The sequence below is a fragment of the Ambystoma mexicanum genome, chromosome 3q (genome assembly GCF_040938575.1).
Source record: "Ambystoma mexicanum isolate Mex_15411 chromosome 3q, UKY_AmexF1_1, whole genome shotgun sequence".
In the NCBI taxonomy this organism is placed as follows: Eukaryota; Metazoa; Chordata; class Amphibia; order Caudata; family Ambystomatidae; genus Ambystoma; species Ambystoma mexicanum.
The window spans coordinates 190286689-190303084 of NC_090926.1; the positions used below are offsets into that span (position 1 = coordinate 190286689).

The 16396-nt window shown below is 42.4% G+C and overlaps 1 protein-coding gene across 1 annotated transcript in view; it reads left to right on the plus strand.

The window, feature by feature from the left end:
* The first annotated feature begins 1302 nt into the window (after window positions 1–1302).
* The window catches only part of LOC138581825 (retinol dehydrogenase 16-like), a 187691-nt gene continuing 172597 nt past the window's right edge, over window positions 1303–16396 (plus strand). Inside the window, exon 1 of the mRNA XM_069652825.1 lies at window positions 1303–1338. The gene's annotated coding sequence lies outside the window, so the exon portion shown is untranslated. The remainder of the gene's footprint in view (window positions 1339–16396) is intronic.

The window sequence follows — 16396 nt, forward strand, 5'->3', positions numbered from 1 at the left end:
AGCACCACACCAGACCTCTTTCTGCACAATTTCCGCTCCACGCGTTGACTGGGATTGTATGCCTCCTTGCAACGCTTTACACCAGCAGGCCCGTCCCCAAGAATTGAGGTAGAAGAAATACTGAATTCCACACATCACAACAGAAGACCACTTTCTGCACCACTTCCGCCACTGATGGCAAATGGATGAGCGTGGGAGTCTGCCCATTGTTCCGAAGACTCTTGTGAGTTGTAGCAATAACAGTTTTATTTCAAGCGGAAATTACTTACAAAGTAATCACTAGCAGAGTGTGGCGGAAATCCTTGGGTGGTAAGCATGGTGGGACTAAAGAGAAAGAAGGTAGACTGGGTGATGAACGGAAAATCGTGGAAAAAAATCTCAGTTAAGGGACTGGAACAGGAGGGTGGCTTAACTGCTCTTGTTGCACTTGCGCCATAAAGTCGGGTTTCTGGGCCCCGAATGCCCGATTTTAACCCTTGTCATTAGCACTAATTGTTAATTGGACTGACATCCAGGAGTAATAGTATTTTGAGAGTTAAGAATGCTCTTATTTTAAGCATGGCACTATTGGTAAAACATGTGGTATTTCAGATATGTTTGTTTTACTCTGTGCCAAATTATAAGTATTAAGGTTTACCTGATGCAGTGTTTCAACAGAATACCGCATGAGGTAGTCTGCACGATTATGATGTAAAATGCCTTCTAAAAATTCCTTCAATTTTTAACTCCACCCAAAGAGAAAGGGGAGAAATTCAACAAGTTCCCCCAATATTTTAAAAATGTTTTTTTCCTTGTGTGAACATAAGAGAAGGGGCCATGGTGGGGACAGGGAGTAAAAGTCGACATCTCAGAGGCCCCCCTTCTGACCCCATTACAGTTGAATGCACAGAAGGACCAACGGTGAGACTTTTGTTCACCACATATTGCAGACACTAGGATTTATGCATGTGGTAAAGTACATTTAGCAGTTGAAAAAAAGTTAAGAAACAAGAAAAGTCAAAAAAGTCAAAAGAAAATGGCTACGCAAAATCAGACCAAAACATATGGAGAATAAACGGCCCTACGTTCATTACCAGCTATCAGCCGTCAAAATCTAGCTCTCTAGAGATATGTTAAAGAAAACGTTTTATAGCAGTGAATTTGTCAGAAAGAACCAGAAAGGCAGTTGTTGTTGCTGGTGACCTCTTATGCAGACGGCGTTGCTGGCCAAAGGTCGGCCTCTCTGTTTGCTCACCCATCACGCTCTGCTCCTGACAAGTCAAGTTGTGAAAGTTAAAATATCTCTTTATGGGGCGTGAGCACACCTGTACCGGAGCTTTCGGGATCACAAAGCTGTGGGTAAGATGGGATGCATAGCTTTTAAATGTGTAGGATTCGAACGCCCCCCCCAGCTCGCCAAAAATACCCTATGAAAACAACCGCCAAAACAGACTGCCATCTTTCTATCAAAAGTGGCCCAAAACCATTGACTTCAGTAGTAAACTACAAGCATGTTAGGATAATAATCCCAAACGTCGGAATTCACCCTCTTCTGACTTCATCCTCCTCTGGGAGTCAACGGTTTAGGAGGGGGCAGACCTGGACCTTTTAACCTGACCAGTTTCTCCTCTCCACAGGGCTCTGTTATCCTAGGATTTTCTCTTTTAGACAAAGATCCTGTTTAGTGGAAAACATCCATAATTTGTTTTTTTAATGCGCTAGAGGGGCCTAGTTCATTTTAAAACAGTGCTGGAAGTCACGGCCCAAAGGGAGGCATTTCATATTTTAATTCTTTTAGAGACATTTAGCGATTTTCTTTCATAAAATAGAAAGAGGAGGTGGGGCCCATTGAGATGAGGTGACCCAGTTTTTCCAACGACCCTCATCCGCATAGCCAACCTTTTCAGAGATCGGTTACCTGCTCCCTGGACGCCAAACGTGCACTACATTACACCCAAACTGATGGCCCCTAATCATAAATTCTGCCCACGTGCCACTGGGGACCAGGGAGGTGCAACTAGATTTAAATGTGGCGGCGTGCGGGGGATGGGGCAAGAGGGTGCAACTAACCTGTCAAATTTTGGGAGAGGGGTAACTTCCTTGTGTGCGGGCGCTCACTGCCGACAAATGTTTGTGGGCGCTCGTTTCATAAATGTTTGTGGGCACTCATTTCAAGTTAACAGCTAATTGTGCAATTCGAAAGCACATCAGACCACTGACACTGCCTTTAAACATGATAGGATTGAAGTTCAAAAGGCACATTTCTATTGGTACTTGCCAGCACAGTATGCTGTGGTTGGTATGTCGTGTGTGGTTGGCTTAGTCAGCTGCTATTTCATGTGCATGTCCAGCAGCATTGTACTATAATCCCATTTCAACCAGAGTCTTGCTAAAATTGGGGTTTTCTTTTCATCTTAAACTGGTAGTGCTCGTGGATATAAACGACTCTGCTTTATTTTGTAAGTCACTTTCTTTCTGTGGGCACTCGTGACTAAATGTGGTGTTTAGGGCACCTCATTTCTTTACACATTCTAGTGAGAATCTTCTGGTGAAGCTTCAGTGTTAAAAGCAGTCAACTCTCCCTTCACGTCTAAAACTAAAACCTTAAGGACTGCTGTGAGGCTGAGCTGTCTCCTGTCCCTTCTCAAGCACTCCTCTGACATGCAATTGCTGACATCCCATCACCATTTCAATTGCCTAAAAATGTATATATATGAAAAGTGCAGTTTGTAACAATTAAATGCTTTCATTGCCGGGCTTTTGTTAGCAGCCCTGCGCCAGGCACTGTTTATCACGAGTGTCCTGTCCTCAGAAGGTGACTGAGGTCCAGTTAATATAAACGTCAATAAATGAGGAAGAAGAGGTGGCCACACCACCATCAGGAGTCAGAAATGGCTTTGACCTCAAATTCATAGTGTCTGCCAACAGAATGCGGCAAATGCCTAGTGAGGTTACGACCATTAGGGTCAGTAACAAAGGGTTTAAGAAGAGAAACATGAAACGCTGGGTGAATACGCCAAGATGGAGGTAGACGTAACCGGTACGCAACATGGGACAGATCCTGCAGTATCTGGAAGGGACCCATGAAATGGCAAGTTTTGTTGGAAGGTTGGTTAGAGGTAGATTCTTGGTACACAACCAAACCATATCCCCCTGTGTAGGGTTGATTCAGGGTTCACCTGCTTTCCACCTGCTTGGTTCAGTACTCCTGGACGTCCTGTTGCACTTTGGCAGCCAATTGATGCTTTGTCTGAACCTTCATAATCATGCCGTTTGCTAAAGGGCTACAGCAAATGGAAGTATGCAGGGTGTTGTTACAGGCTACTTCAGCTATGCCAAGATTGTGGGCCAAACACATTGCAGCACGTTGGTGTAACAGCTGAGATACTGTTGCAGGTTTTGGTTGGTTTTCTTGGTCTGCCCATTGGTTTGTGGGTGGTATCCTCAACTTAGAGCCTTTTGGATTTCGATGTTGCGAAAGAGTTGCGACAGAGTGCAGTCAAAAACCAAAAAATTAATTGGGCCCCATGATCGGATATCATTCTGTTTCATAACGCTTGTAACCTATCATTGTAACACATCGTTGAAGAACACACTGGCCATTTGCAGTGCTGTAGGTATCTTAGGTTAAGGAAATAAAATGTGCCCATTTAGAAAAACAGTCGTCAATGACTATAATGCATAATCTGTGACAAGGGTATGCCAGGGATATGGTGGTTGTTCCGGTGTAGGGGACCTAAGGGTTTCTTCTTTTGGTTTTAGCTTGAGTACAAACTGGACAAGAGGACACGTACTGGGATCCGAGTTTGGCCCAACCCAATCACCAGAACTGTCTGGACACTAATTCTTTGGTGGCCCTCTGTCCTCAGTGTCCCCCTACTTTGGAGTTGTGGAAATCAGACAAAGCATAGTGCCGTAATGCTGTTCTGGGCAGATAGAGCCATTGGGACTTACACACAGACTGTATTGTGTTGTATGTTGGGAAGACATAGAATGGAGGGTACAGCCGGATTGACTGCGTTTTCCTGTACGAACTCTACGTTACAGTAGTAATGTTGTAGAGACCCAGAAAATGATGACCTATCAGTATGGGTTTAGGTTCCATTGGTCTGTCGCTCTGAGGAATGGAGTGGGACAAAGCATCTGCCCTCAGGCTTTGTGATGTAAGGATGTAAATAATGGTGAAATCCTATTGTGCAAATAAAATGCACAATATGATAGTTTGTCTGCTATTCACATATTTCAAGGATCGGAGGTGTTGTAGGTTACAGTGATCCGTTTGGACTGATACCGGGTGAGAACCTCCCAGCAATTGATACCACTTCCTGACAGCATCTTTAATTGCCAGCAATTCTTTTTCCATTACAACATAATTGCATTCGCTGGATGACTTCCTTTTTTAAAAAAACGTTCTTTATTATTTCAATGAAAAACCACTAGAACATATAAACAAACTTCCCCCACCCACCGCCCCGCCCACGACTCCCCAACTGGAGACTCACAACTTTATCATCCAGTACACAACCATTCAGTGTCCATTTTGATACAGCTTGATCCACCTTTGTAATGTTCCAAGTTGTCTCCCACATACACAGAAAATCCACCCCAGCAGCTCACTTATTTCTCCTCCCACTTAGCTGTGGGATCAGGGGAGTAATCTGTATGAGTCATGTCCATCTGGTATTGTCTGCACGGGCCCCAGTAATCAAACAGCCGACTGGCACATGGGAGCATTGAAGCAAACATGGATTCCCGTCGTTCACATAAATCCATACAGGCCAGCCATTTAGCAAAAGTAGGGGGGCCGCCTTCCCCCATGCTCTAGCCACGAGATATCTAGCAGTCACAGAAGCTATACCCAGCAATTTATCTCCAGTGCGGTTACCACCCTCAATCAACGCCAAGAGCCACACTTCAGGTAAATATTGTTGCACCTCTGGCAGCATTATCGACATGCGCTGGATGACTTCTTACTGGAATAATATCCTACTGGCTGCTCCAGTAGCGTCTCCACGTTCTTTTGCAACAGGACACCCCCCAGAGCCCCCAAAGCCCGATCAGATGCGTCATCTCAACAATGAAAGGTTGGGTATCGTCTGGATAAAGTAAAACAGGTTCAATAGTAAAGGCACTCTTTAAATGGTGGAAGGCTCATTCCACTTGTTCATCCCAGATAAAGGGACGTTTGATGTTCAACAGCCGAGTTATATCGGGTGCCTTTTGTGAGAATTTTGGGATAAAATGCAGATAAATGTTAGCAAAGCCAAGAAAGTGTTTGGGTGGCATTCCTGGTCTTAGGGCTTTGCCATTCATTGATGGCTTGAACTTTTTTGTGGTCCTTCCTTTCCAAGGATGAATATCAAAAATTCAGTCTGCTGTTAATAGAAGGTGCACTTTTCAAATTGACCATAGAGGGGATTGGGAACCAGGATATCATCGAGCTATACTCAGGCAGATAATCCCAACACGTCTGTGAAGATGTAATTCATAAAACGTTGGAAGATGGCTGGGGCATTACACAATCTGAAGGGCATAACCCTATAATCATAATGCTCCAGAGGTGTTTTACGAGTTGATAAGCACTGCTCAAGTCAGGTTTGGTGTATATGGTATATATATATTTTTTATATACAAATTAAATTTGGAATCTTTTATGTGGCCCTGGATTGCATGGTGGTAATCAAGACAATTGTGGTTTTCCCCTGAAGAAAGTTCATGCAGTTATTGCTAAGAAGAACTGAAACATGTCGGGATTTGTTTATGTTTGAGCTATAACACCCAAAAAGTGTATGAGCTGTCAAAGTCATCTGTGTTTTTTGCAATTGTTAAATGTGGTTAAGTGTATATGAGTTTAGTGATTCAGTTGCATTTTATATTTACCATGTGTTTTATGTTGGGTCATGTTCATGTAGAACATTTTTATGAGTTTTTTTATCTTTTGTAAATTTTATTAAAAATGTCTAGTACTGCGTATAAATTGTATGTACTTGGTCTATTTTTTCAGGACTATAGGTACAGGGAGGTAATTCACTAGGCTATTGGTATAGATCAGCGAATTTGAAAAATCTAAACTGAGCTCTTGTCACTTTCTCCTTTGTATATACATAATTGTGGTCTACCTCTGACCGTGAGAGAGAGGGAGTATCCAGAGAGGTATTCAGCCTTTAGTAAATTAATCGTTGTATATGGTAACAGACCCCAGGGACTGTATGATATCACAGGTAAGTGACAATGGGTATCTCTCTTTACATGGTCTGAGTATAGCTTCCTTCTTAGACATGAAAAAGAGGGGAGCACAGGCAGGAGATCCTGATGGTACTGTGTAACATGTGGTGAGACATTTAGGGGCCGATTCATGGAACAAATGTGCGCCGAAAATCTCACCGCAAGCTGGCGCAAGTGTGAAAAAGCAAGTGCATGCGCACGCGCACGTGTGTGATTCAAGGAAGGGCCTGTGCGTGTTTTCCCCTGGATGTGCGCCAAATCCGTGCGTGGCGCACACGGGTGCACATGTCATTGCAACATCCCGAACACTGTGCGCGACTTGCACAGGGAAAGCGCACAACGTTGGCGCACACACCAAAAAGGGGGCGGGACATGGGGCATAACACACGGAATGGGGAACAACGCGTGAAAAAGAAGGCCTAACTGGGGAAGTACTGCAGGGAAAATAGACAGAACGCCCACACGCACGCGAACAACACGTATTCATGGAATAGGATACGGGAAACACGAGCATGCTAAAAAACGCGCACAGGCGTCAACACGTCCGCCACAGGAAGGCCACTGGGTCATTTCAGCGGACTACTGCCATAGTGGGGGTTGTCTCACAGGCCACGCAGTCACGCTGCCTACACCAGGTGTTGGCAAACATGGCTGCGTGCCCCTCAGACCGCAGGCACATATACATGCCCAGAACACCCGCAGAAAGGCAGGCCGTGGTCCAGGACTTTTACAGGGTGGCAAACTTCCCCAAAGTGCTTGGTGCCATAGATTGCACCCTAGTGTCCCTATGTCCACGTAGGGCCACTGAGCACATCTATCGAAACTGCAAGCACTGGCATTCCATCAATGTACAGGTCGTATGCGATGCAAAGGGAATCATCACCTCTGTCTATTCATACTACCCTGGCTCCACCCATGACAGTTTCATATACAGAATGTCAGCCCTGAGCCGGGCCCTGGAAGCTGGGCAGCATGGCGACACATGGCTCCTAGGTGAGTACAAATGCCTGTGCACATGCATGCATGTCATACACAGACAAATACACAAACCCTAATAATCACAACCATTATCACCACCCCAGGGGACAGTGCCTACCCTCTGAGCAACCACATGATGACGCCAGTCTGGAACCCCACCACACCACCCCAGGTAAGATACAACGCTGCCCATATTGCAACCAGGGGCCTAGTGGAGCGCACATTCGGAGTGCTCAAGTCACGCTTCCGCTCCCTTGACCGCTCTGGCGGGCAGCTATTATATGCCCCCCCAGTAGTGTGCAGGATCATTGTGGCAGCATGTGTCCTGCACAATGTTGCAACACGGCAGGGTGTACTGGTGGACATGGTGGTGCCAAAAACTAGTTGGCCAAGAGCGCACCAATGTATTAATATAATGGATGTTTTAAGATAATTAGTAGGGTGCGGGGGAGAATATCAACCCTGACGCTGGGTTGTATCAAACTATGAGAAAACAGCAGGTGCCCACAAATTTGTGGAACACTCCGACCCCTGCACACCCTAATGTTGTAGTAACAAGGAAACACTCATGTGATTCCACATATTAAAACTTTATAGCTTGGTGGTTCAGTCACCAGTGAATTTTATCATCCCCGAACAGGATTATTAAGTAAAAAGAAAACAATTTTACATGACAATTATATGCACTTATAACAAAATAATTAAATAGATAAACTTCAAACATATCTTTCTTAATATAATTAGTAATTCCAATAGTGACTATTACTTCATAGTCTAATAGAACCAATCCCTCAAAATTCAATTTATAGAACACAGGTAAACATTTGCACTTTGTACAATTTCATAGTCAATCTTTCTCTATGATGTATGATGTTCCAAAAGTACTTAAAGTGCAATATCCTTTACGCATTTCGGGATAAATTTCTCCCCTTCTTCAGAAGGTGTCTACCAAAATGTATCTTTAGTCCATATATCAACATGAGATCTTAAATAGAAAACAAATAATGCCATATTAGTATTCTTCACAAAAAGTAATATCCATCTGTCATAACTGGATAGTTATTCATCACTCTTCATCTGTTTTTGCCTTTCACTTTTCTTAGTTTAGGACTCCAGTGCCAACTTGATGTGTATCGTGTTGTCATTCCTAAAAACGGGTAAGAAAGACTGTGTATAGGTCTCAATGGTAACGAAAAGGGGAGTGCTTAAATAAAAAAATCCCTCAACCAAATATATCGCCTCAATAGTTTTGATAGAAAGTAAATTCCCATAGTTACTTGAAGTATGAGTTGGGGATAGCCAAATCAAAATATATATTTTGACATCAGTAGTGTAGGTGGCTATAATTGGTCTTTCATCCTGTAAATAGCCATCAAAGTTTTTTTGCATGCAGATCTACACCTGTAAAATTAAAAATCAAAAAACCTAAGTTGCTGTTCTTGTATAATTAAAATTAAATTCCAAGAATTACCGCCAAAGCTGCATATTTAAAAATAAGGATCATTGTGTGGTACCCTATTTAGATAGACAAATCTTACCATATTTATAGTGTGCTCTAATCTGATGTCCCACGAAATACTCTGAATTTCATCTGATGTAACGTTTAGGTTATCAAAAGAAATCTGCAATAAATGTAAGAATGTCTAAGGACATCTATTCCGGATCAAATTGTATGTACTTATTACACTGGATCAAAATAGTAACAGGTTTACCCGCACTAGTTAACTCCTAAAGTGAAGAATGAGCCTTTAGTTTTAGGTGCGAAATCTTCTCGCAGCGAAACCTGCAATTATAATTAAATATACAGCCTTCTGTGATTCTCAGTCTGGATCACATTCTAACTATACTAGTATCCATATGGTACACAGGACCCATTCTAACCCAGGAAGTTGGGGCTTACCTGAGCGTGAACTTCCCATCAACAGGTTGTCTCAATTGATGCTCGAAAACGGTGTACCAAAGATGGCCACCGTTATCATAGCGTGGCGTGATGACGTCATTGTGTATGAATGTGATGACGTCAGTTTGTTTACTTTTTGGTAAGTTACGAACTTAGGAGCTCGTAAATGTTTCTTTTATGAATGACTCTACCAAATAGGACAGAAACTATATCTAATATAATGAGAAATGGCAATTCCCTTAATGTCCCAGTCAATTTGGGGACTATTCATTCCAATCCTCATCTGGTGATTGATGAAGAAATCCAGTTATGCTCACAATCTGGAATATTTAAAGACACTCTACATGTACAAAAACATTTTTATCACATTGCTCACAGTGTATTTTTAGCAGATATACTTGACACCTAATAAAATATTTTTTATATACTTGTTGTTTAAATAGTAACTGATTAACTTTTCTCCCATGATGTGTTTGCTAAGTCTGGGTATATCTGTCAACCATATGTTCATTTTCACTCGTTTTTTAAGAAAAGATCATATTTATGTAATACAAATATAGTACTGTGTGTAACATCATCCACTCATTTGTTGTCTTATCAGCTTCAACATAGTTAAGATGACCAATTTAATACCCCAATATCGGTCATTTGAGAAATACTTTATTGATAATTTTGGGCATTTGGGAACTACTTTGTTGATCGTATTGGATACTAGATGGGCATATTTATAGAAAAGAACCTAGGTTATACTCTTCGTTCATTCCATTTGGAGCTAGACTGTTTAATTTCTCAATCCAATATAGTTCCCTCTGCTTCATGCGTCTGATATGGTTCTCTCCTCTTAGTGATTTTTTCACCTCTTCCAATATGATCACCTTGAGTTGGGCAATGGTATGTTTATTTTCGGCAAAATGTCTTGCAACCGGAGATTTAATGTTTTTGGTACGTATGTTACTCTTGTGTTCATTCCACCTTTCCTTAGCTTTTCTGATAGTTTGGCACACATAAAAAAGGCCACAAGGGCAACTTAAAGCATATATGACTGATTTTGTGTCACATGTAGTGTAGTCATTCAATCTTATTTTCTGTCCACTGTAGGGATGTCTCACATAGCCTCCTTTCATCACGTTATTACAGTTACAGCAGTTTAACCACGGGTATGTGCCCGTGTTTTTCCTTGTCAAAGTTTTTTGTGTGTCGATCTTTGTTCTTTCAGCTTTTACTAGTTGGTTTTTAAAGTTTCTACCTCTCTTGTACACAATGAGTGGAGGTTTTGGAAATAATCTGTCCAGTTGTGGATCCATCTTGATAATGCCCCAATTTTTCTTAATTATTCTTGTGATATGGTGACTTTGTGCTGAGTATCTTAAAGCATAGAGAAATGGAATATATCCGTAGATTTTGTCTTATTGATAAATAAATCCTTTCTTTCGAGATGCTCAGCTTTAGACTTGGCCTTTTGGATGATATCTATAGGATAACCTCTTTTTTGGTATTTCTCTGTTAGTAATTGATTCTCTTGCTGTACTTTTGTTGTGTCAGACGTTATTCTTTTTATCCTTAAAAATTGGCTATATGGTAAGTTGTTCCTTAAGTGATCAGGATGATGGCTCAAGTAATGTAATGAATTGTTAACGTCTGTGGGTTTATGGTAGATATTGGTAATTAATCTGCCACCTTGTCCAATCTGTAATTCCACGTCCAAAAAGTGCAATTTGCGTTCTCCCACTTCCATTGTAAACTTAATGCAATGGTGTAAGTGATTTATGAAGCCCAGGAAAGTATCCAAATCTCCCTTTGATCCACTCCAGACAACGAAAATGTCATATATGTACCTCTTCCAGGTTATTAAGTTGTTTTGCCATTGTTGTGCATTCAATATGTGCGTGCTCTCTAGATGGAACATGAATAGATGGCATAAACTGGGGCCATTGATGAGCCCATCGATGTTACGGATGCTTGTAAATAAAACTGTGACTTGTTTCTAAAATAATTGTTAACAAGTATGATCTTACTGAGCTCCAAAATGAAAGTTTTATTCGCTTCACAATTGTTGTTCAATAGAGCCCATTCGAGTGCCTCCAGTCCGTCATGATGCAGAATTGATGTATGCAAACTTTGCACATCAAAGGAAACTAGTATGTCGTCCTCCTTGATGGTCGTTAAAGTCATCACATGATCTGTAGTGTCCTTCCGATAAGTACGTGTGTTGCGGACTATTGGTTGCAATGCTTTGTCCACATATATTGCAAGAGGATTGAAAATGCTGTCCGTGCCAGCTACTATAGGTCTCATAGGTGGTGTTGTCAATGCTTTATGAATTTTAGGTAACCCATAGAAAATGGGTGTGATCGGATATTAATTGGTAAGGAATTATCTTGTTTTATCAGAGATCCATTCATTTTCAAGTGCTCTATCCAGTACATTTTTAATCATATCTGTGATTTCTTTAGTGGGATCATGATCAATTTTAATGTATGTATTTTCATCATCTAAAAGTTCATAAATTACGGTCTCATAGTAAGTTGTGTCCATCAGAACAATCGCCCCTCCTTTATCTGCAGGTTTTATAGTTAAACTGCGATCCTCTGCTAGGTCTTTAATTATTTCACTTTGTCGTCTTCTGACGTTGTAATATTTGGTTTTTAGTGAAATTCACCCTTTTCAGATCCCTCATAACTTGTTCTTCAAATATCTTGATGGTAAGGTTGTTCACTTGTGGGTCAAATCTGCTCTTAGGTTTAATTTCCAAGTATTTGTGTTCTTCCCGTATATAGTCCATTTTGTTTGTGTATCAAAAAACACCCTAAGTCTCATCTTCCGTGTAAGTCTATGAAAATTGATCTTTTCTTCCAAAAGATTTGAATTTTGGGTAGGTACAAATGACAAGCCAAGGTTTACTGTATCTATTTGATCTTTTGTCAAATGTTTCTTTGAGATATTGACAATAAGCTGTTCGGTTTTTGCCTTGGTGTTAGGTTTCTTGTTGCCTCATCTCTTGGTCTTTTTTCTAAAAAAATAGTTGGTCATGCGCTCGATGTTGAGGCTTCTTGGGATGTGTGTATTATTGTAGTTGCGGGTTAATTTCCTCCTGTGTTTGTTGTATCTTCACCACTAGTTGGGACCTTGCTGCTCTGGTCACTTGTTTCTGGTTCTTGCGGTCTAGGTTTATAAGGTTGTCTTTTGTTGGGATCTGGTCTGTTCTGAAGATAGTGTTCTTGCCAAGTGTACACTATATCTTGTTGATAATCTAAAGTATCCCGTCGAAATTTACAAACCTTATGTTGTTCGATATCTTTTTTATAATTCTCTAAAGTTTGATTGACCTCCCCAATGAGGTTTGTTAATTCTTCTTTTGTTTTAAAGGTTGTTAGTTTTTCCGATAATTCTTCTATTTCTCTGTCTAGTCTATTAACTGATTTCGATAGCTCTTCAATAGTTGATATATGGACTAAAGATACATTTTGGTAGACACCTTCTGAAGAAGGGGAGAAATTTACCCCGAAACGCGTAAAGGATATTGCACTTTAAGTACTTTTGGAACATCATACATCATAGACAAAGATGGACTATGAAATTGTACAAAGTGCAAATGTTTACCTGTGTTCTATAAATTGAATTTTGAGGGATTTGTTCTATTAGACTATGAAGTTATAGTCACTATTGGAATTACTAATTATATTAAGAAAGATATGTTTGAAGTTTATCTATTTAATTATTTTATTATAAGTGCATATAATTGTCATGTAAAATTATTTCTTTTTACTTAATAATCCTGTTCGGGGATGATAAAATTCACTGGTGACTGAACCACCAAGCTATAAAGTTTTAATATGTGGAATCACATGAGTGTTTGGTTGTTACTACACCTTTAGGGTGTGCAGGAGACGGGAGTGTTCCACAAATTTGTGGACATGGTGGTGCCCCCACATCCCCAACCACAGGCACAGGTGCTGCCCATGGGAGGGGATAGGGCTCGTGGCGAGGCAGCCTGGACCCAGCTTGTGGCCACATTGTTCACCTAAACTCCTACCCCTGCGGATTGCACACAGGCCTGGCACATACCAGATGACAATCGATGATGACAAAGAGACAGTCAACTGTCACAACCTTACCACCCTGAGAATGCTGCCATGGAAGTGCTACACAGTGTGCATCCCTAGCTACTTAAACCTAAACAATCCTGTGTGACCAAAAGGAAAACATGCAAGGTGTGTATCACACACCCCTGCAAAACAGCCCATGACAATCCCTGGTATGTCACCTAAACTCTCCCAACCCCCATCACCCTTGTCTGCCACACCATGACATGGCAAGCGATACCAAAAGGCCAACACATGACCAATAAGATCCGAAGTGACATGTGATAAATGGAAAGTGGCTCCAGACAATGACACCTGACATAGAATCACATGAAATGACTGATCAACAACCTCCCACACATACCAAGTCATACACAAATGCATTTCACCAGTCGTAGCATGAACATAACACTGAATGCCTGTTCACATGCACATTGGGCAAGGCAAAATCCCTACTCCCGAATCCGTGTGCTGTGTGTCTCCTACAACCCACTGCTCAGCACATAGCACAGTGAGCAGCCATTGTGTCTGAGATACACCTTGAGCATCACATGAAAAGGACACATTTAAAAAATAACCAATTGATGCATGTACAGGATCCCCAAATGGCCATAGAACATGTGCTGCAGGGACACATCGGGCCCCAGAAGGCAATCTGTGTGCACCAGTGGCCATGGAAGGGTGGTTGTACATGTGGTGGATCATTGTGTAACTGTGTGTGTCAGTAGGGACATGCTTTCAATACATGCATCTGAAATCAAGTGATCCTGAGTGTCCTGTACACATCACATGTGAACATTGCCCTCTTTCCATCTGAGGAGCAGGTGAGTGCGCCCCCAACCGCGACCCTATTCGGCGTCCCTTTTGTGTTTCTCCAGCGCCCGGCCCCGCATTGCCCCGTGGTTCCCTCCTCTCCCTTCCGGCATCCTTCGTCTGCCCGCCCGCCTCCTAGCCCGCCCCCCACCCCTGATTGGTCACCAAGCTTTGCCTTACTGGGTCTAGCGACCCGCGCCACTGCACCTACTCCTCTTTCCATCTGAGGAGCAGGTGAGTGCGCCCCCATCCGCGACCCCATTCGGTGTCCCTTTTTGTGTTTCTCCAGCCCCTGGCCCCCCATCCTTCATCTGCCTGCCCGCCTCCCAGTCCGCCCCACCACCCCTCCCTAGTCCAGCTCCCGCCCCCGACCCGCCCATCCCTCCCCTCATCACTGCTCTGTTCAGGGCAGCCCTCTGCCCGGCAGCCCCCTGCGGCTAAGGGCCCCAAGGCCAAGGGCGGCTCCAACAGAGGCGGATCCAGGAAGTGTCAGCAGGTGTCCGCAGGGGAAGCCAAGGAAGCCACCTGACTCCGACAAAACCGTAAGTGTTGGCCTTGGTGGGGGTAGAGCAATTACTCTACTCCAAAAGCTCCTGCCACTCTAACCTACATTTCAATGGCCCACAGTATAACGTCAACTAAAGATTACTAGCACAAGCCACACTCAGATGGAATCTCTAATATCCTCGCTATGAAAACCAAATCTAAATCTGTCCCCATTCGCATTAAAAGTACGCCTAATAGCCCTCTGAGAAAGATACATTAGAATTGTTCCCACTCTCATCTGAAGTGTACCCAACAGCCTCTCTGAAAGCCGATTTAGAATTGTCCCCACCTGCTTTAGATTCGTACCCAACTGCGTTAGAAGCTGCGCCCAATAGCCTCTCAGCGAAAGTTGAACTTAGATCTGTTCCCACCTGCATTTAGAAGTCCCATCAGCCTCCCTGAGAAAGTCGAATCTAGAATTGTCCCCTCCTGCATTCAGAATTGTACCCAATTGCATTTAAATGTGTACTCAGTTGCTTTAAAAGCTGCGCCCATTCAGCCTCTCTGTGAAAGTTAAATTTAGAACTGTCCCCACCTGCATTAGAATTGTTCCCACCCGCATTTAGAAGTGTACGCAATTGCATTTAAAAGTGTACTCAGTTGCATCTAGGAGCTGCACCCAATTAGCCTCTCTCTGAAAGTTGAATTTAGAATTGTCCCCACCTGCATTAGAATTGTTCCCACCTGCATTAGAATTGTTCCCACCCGCATTTAGAAGTGTACCCAATTGCATTTAAATGTGTACTCAGTTGCTTTAAAGCTGCGCCCATTCAACCTCTCTGTGAAAGTTGAATTTAGAACTGTCCCCACCTGCATTAGAATTGTTCCCACCCACATTTAGAAGTGTACCCAATTGCATTTAAATGTGTACTCAGTTGCTTTTAAAAGCTGCGCCCATTTAGCCTCTCTGTGAAAGTTGAATTTAGAACTGTCCCCACCTGCATTAGAATTGTTCCCACCCCCATTTAGAAATGTACCCAATTGCATTTAAAAGTGTACTCAGTTGCATCTAGGAGCTGCACCCAATTAGCCTCTCTCTGAAAGTTGAATTTAGAATTGTCCCCACCTGCATTAGAATTGTTCCCACCCGCATTTAGAAGTGTACCCAATTGCATTTAAATGTGTACTCAGTTGCTTTTAAAAGCTGCGCCCATTTAGCCTCTCTGTGAAAGTTGAATTTAGAACTGTCACCACCTGCATTAGACTTGTTCCCACCCGCATTTATAAGTGTACCCAATTGCATTAAAAGTGTACTCAGTTGCATCTAGAAGCTGCACCCAATTAGCCTCTCTCTGAAAGTTGAATTTAGAATTGTCCCCACCTGCATTAAAATTGTTCCCACCTGCATTAGAATTGTTCCCACCTGCATTTAGAAGTGTACCCAATTGCATTTAAAAGTGTACTCAGTTGCATCTAGAAGCTGCACCCAATTAGCCTCTCTCTGAAAGTTGAATTTAGAATTGTCCCCACCTGCATTAGAATTGTTCCCACCTGCATTAGAATTGTTCCGACCTGCATTTAGAAGTGTACCCAATTGCATTTAAAAGTGTACTCAATTGTATTTTAAAGTGTACCCAGTTGTATTTCGAGGCTGCGCTAGATAGCCTCCCTGTGAAAGTTGAATTTAGAATTGTCCCCACCTGCATTTAGAAGTGTACCCAATTGCATTTAAAAGTGTACTCAGTTGCATCTTAGAGGCTGCGCCCGATTGCCTCTCTCTGAAAGTTGAATTTAGATCAGTTACCACCCGCACTAGAACTATGCCCACCTGCATCTAGAACTGTACCCAATCACAGTTAGAAGTGTATTCAGTTGCATTTGGAGGCTGCGCCGGATAGCCTCCCTGTGAAAGTTGAATCTAGAATTGTCCCCT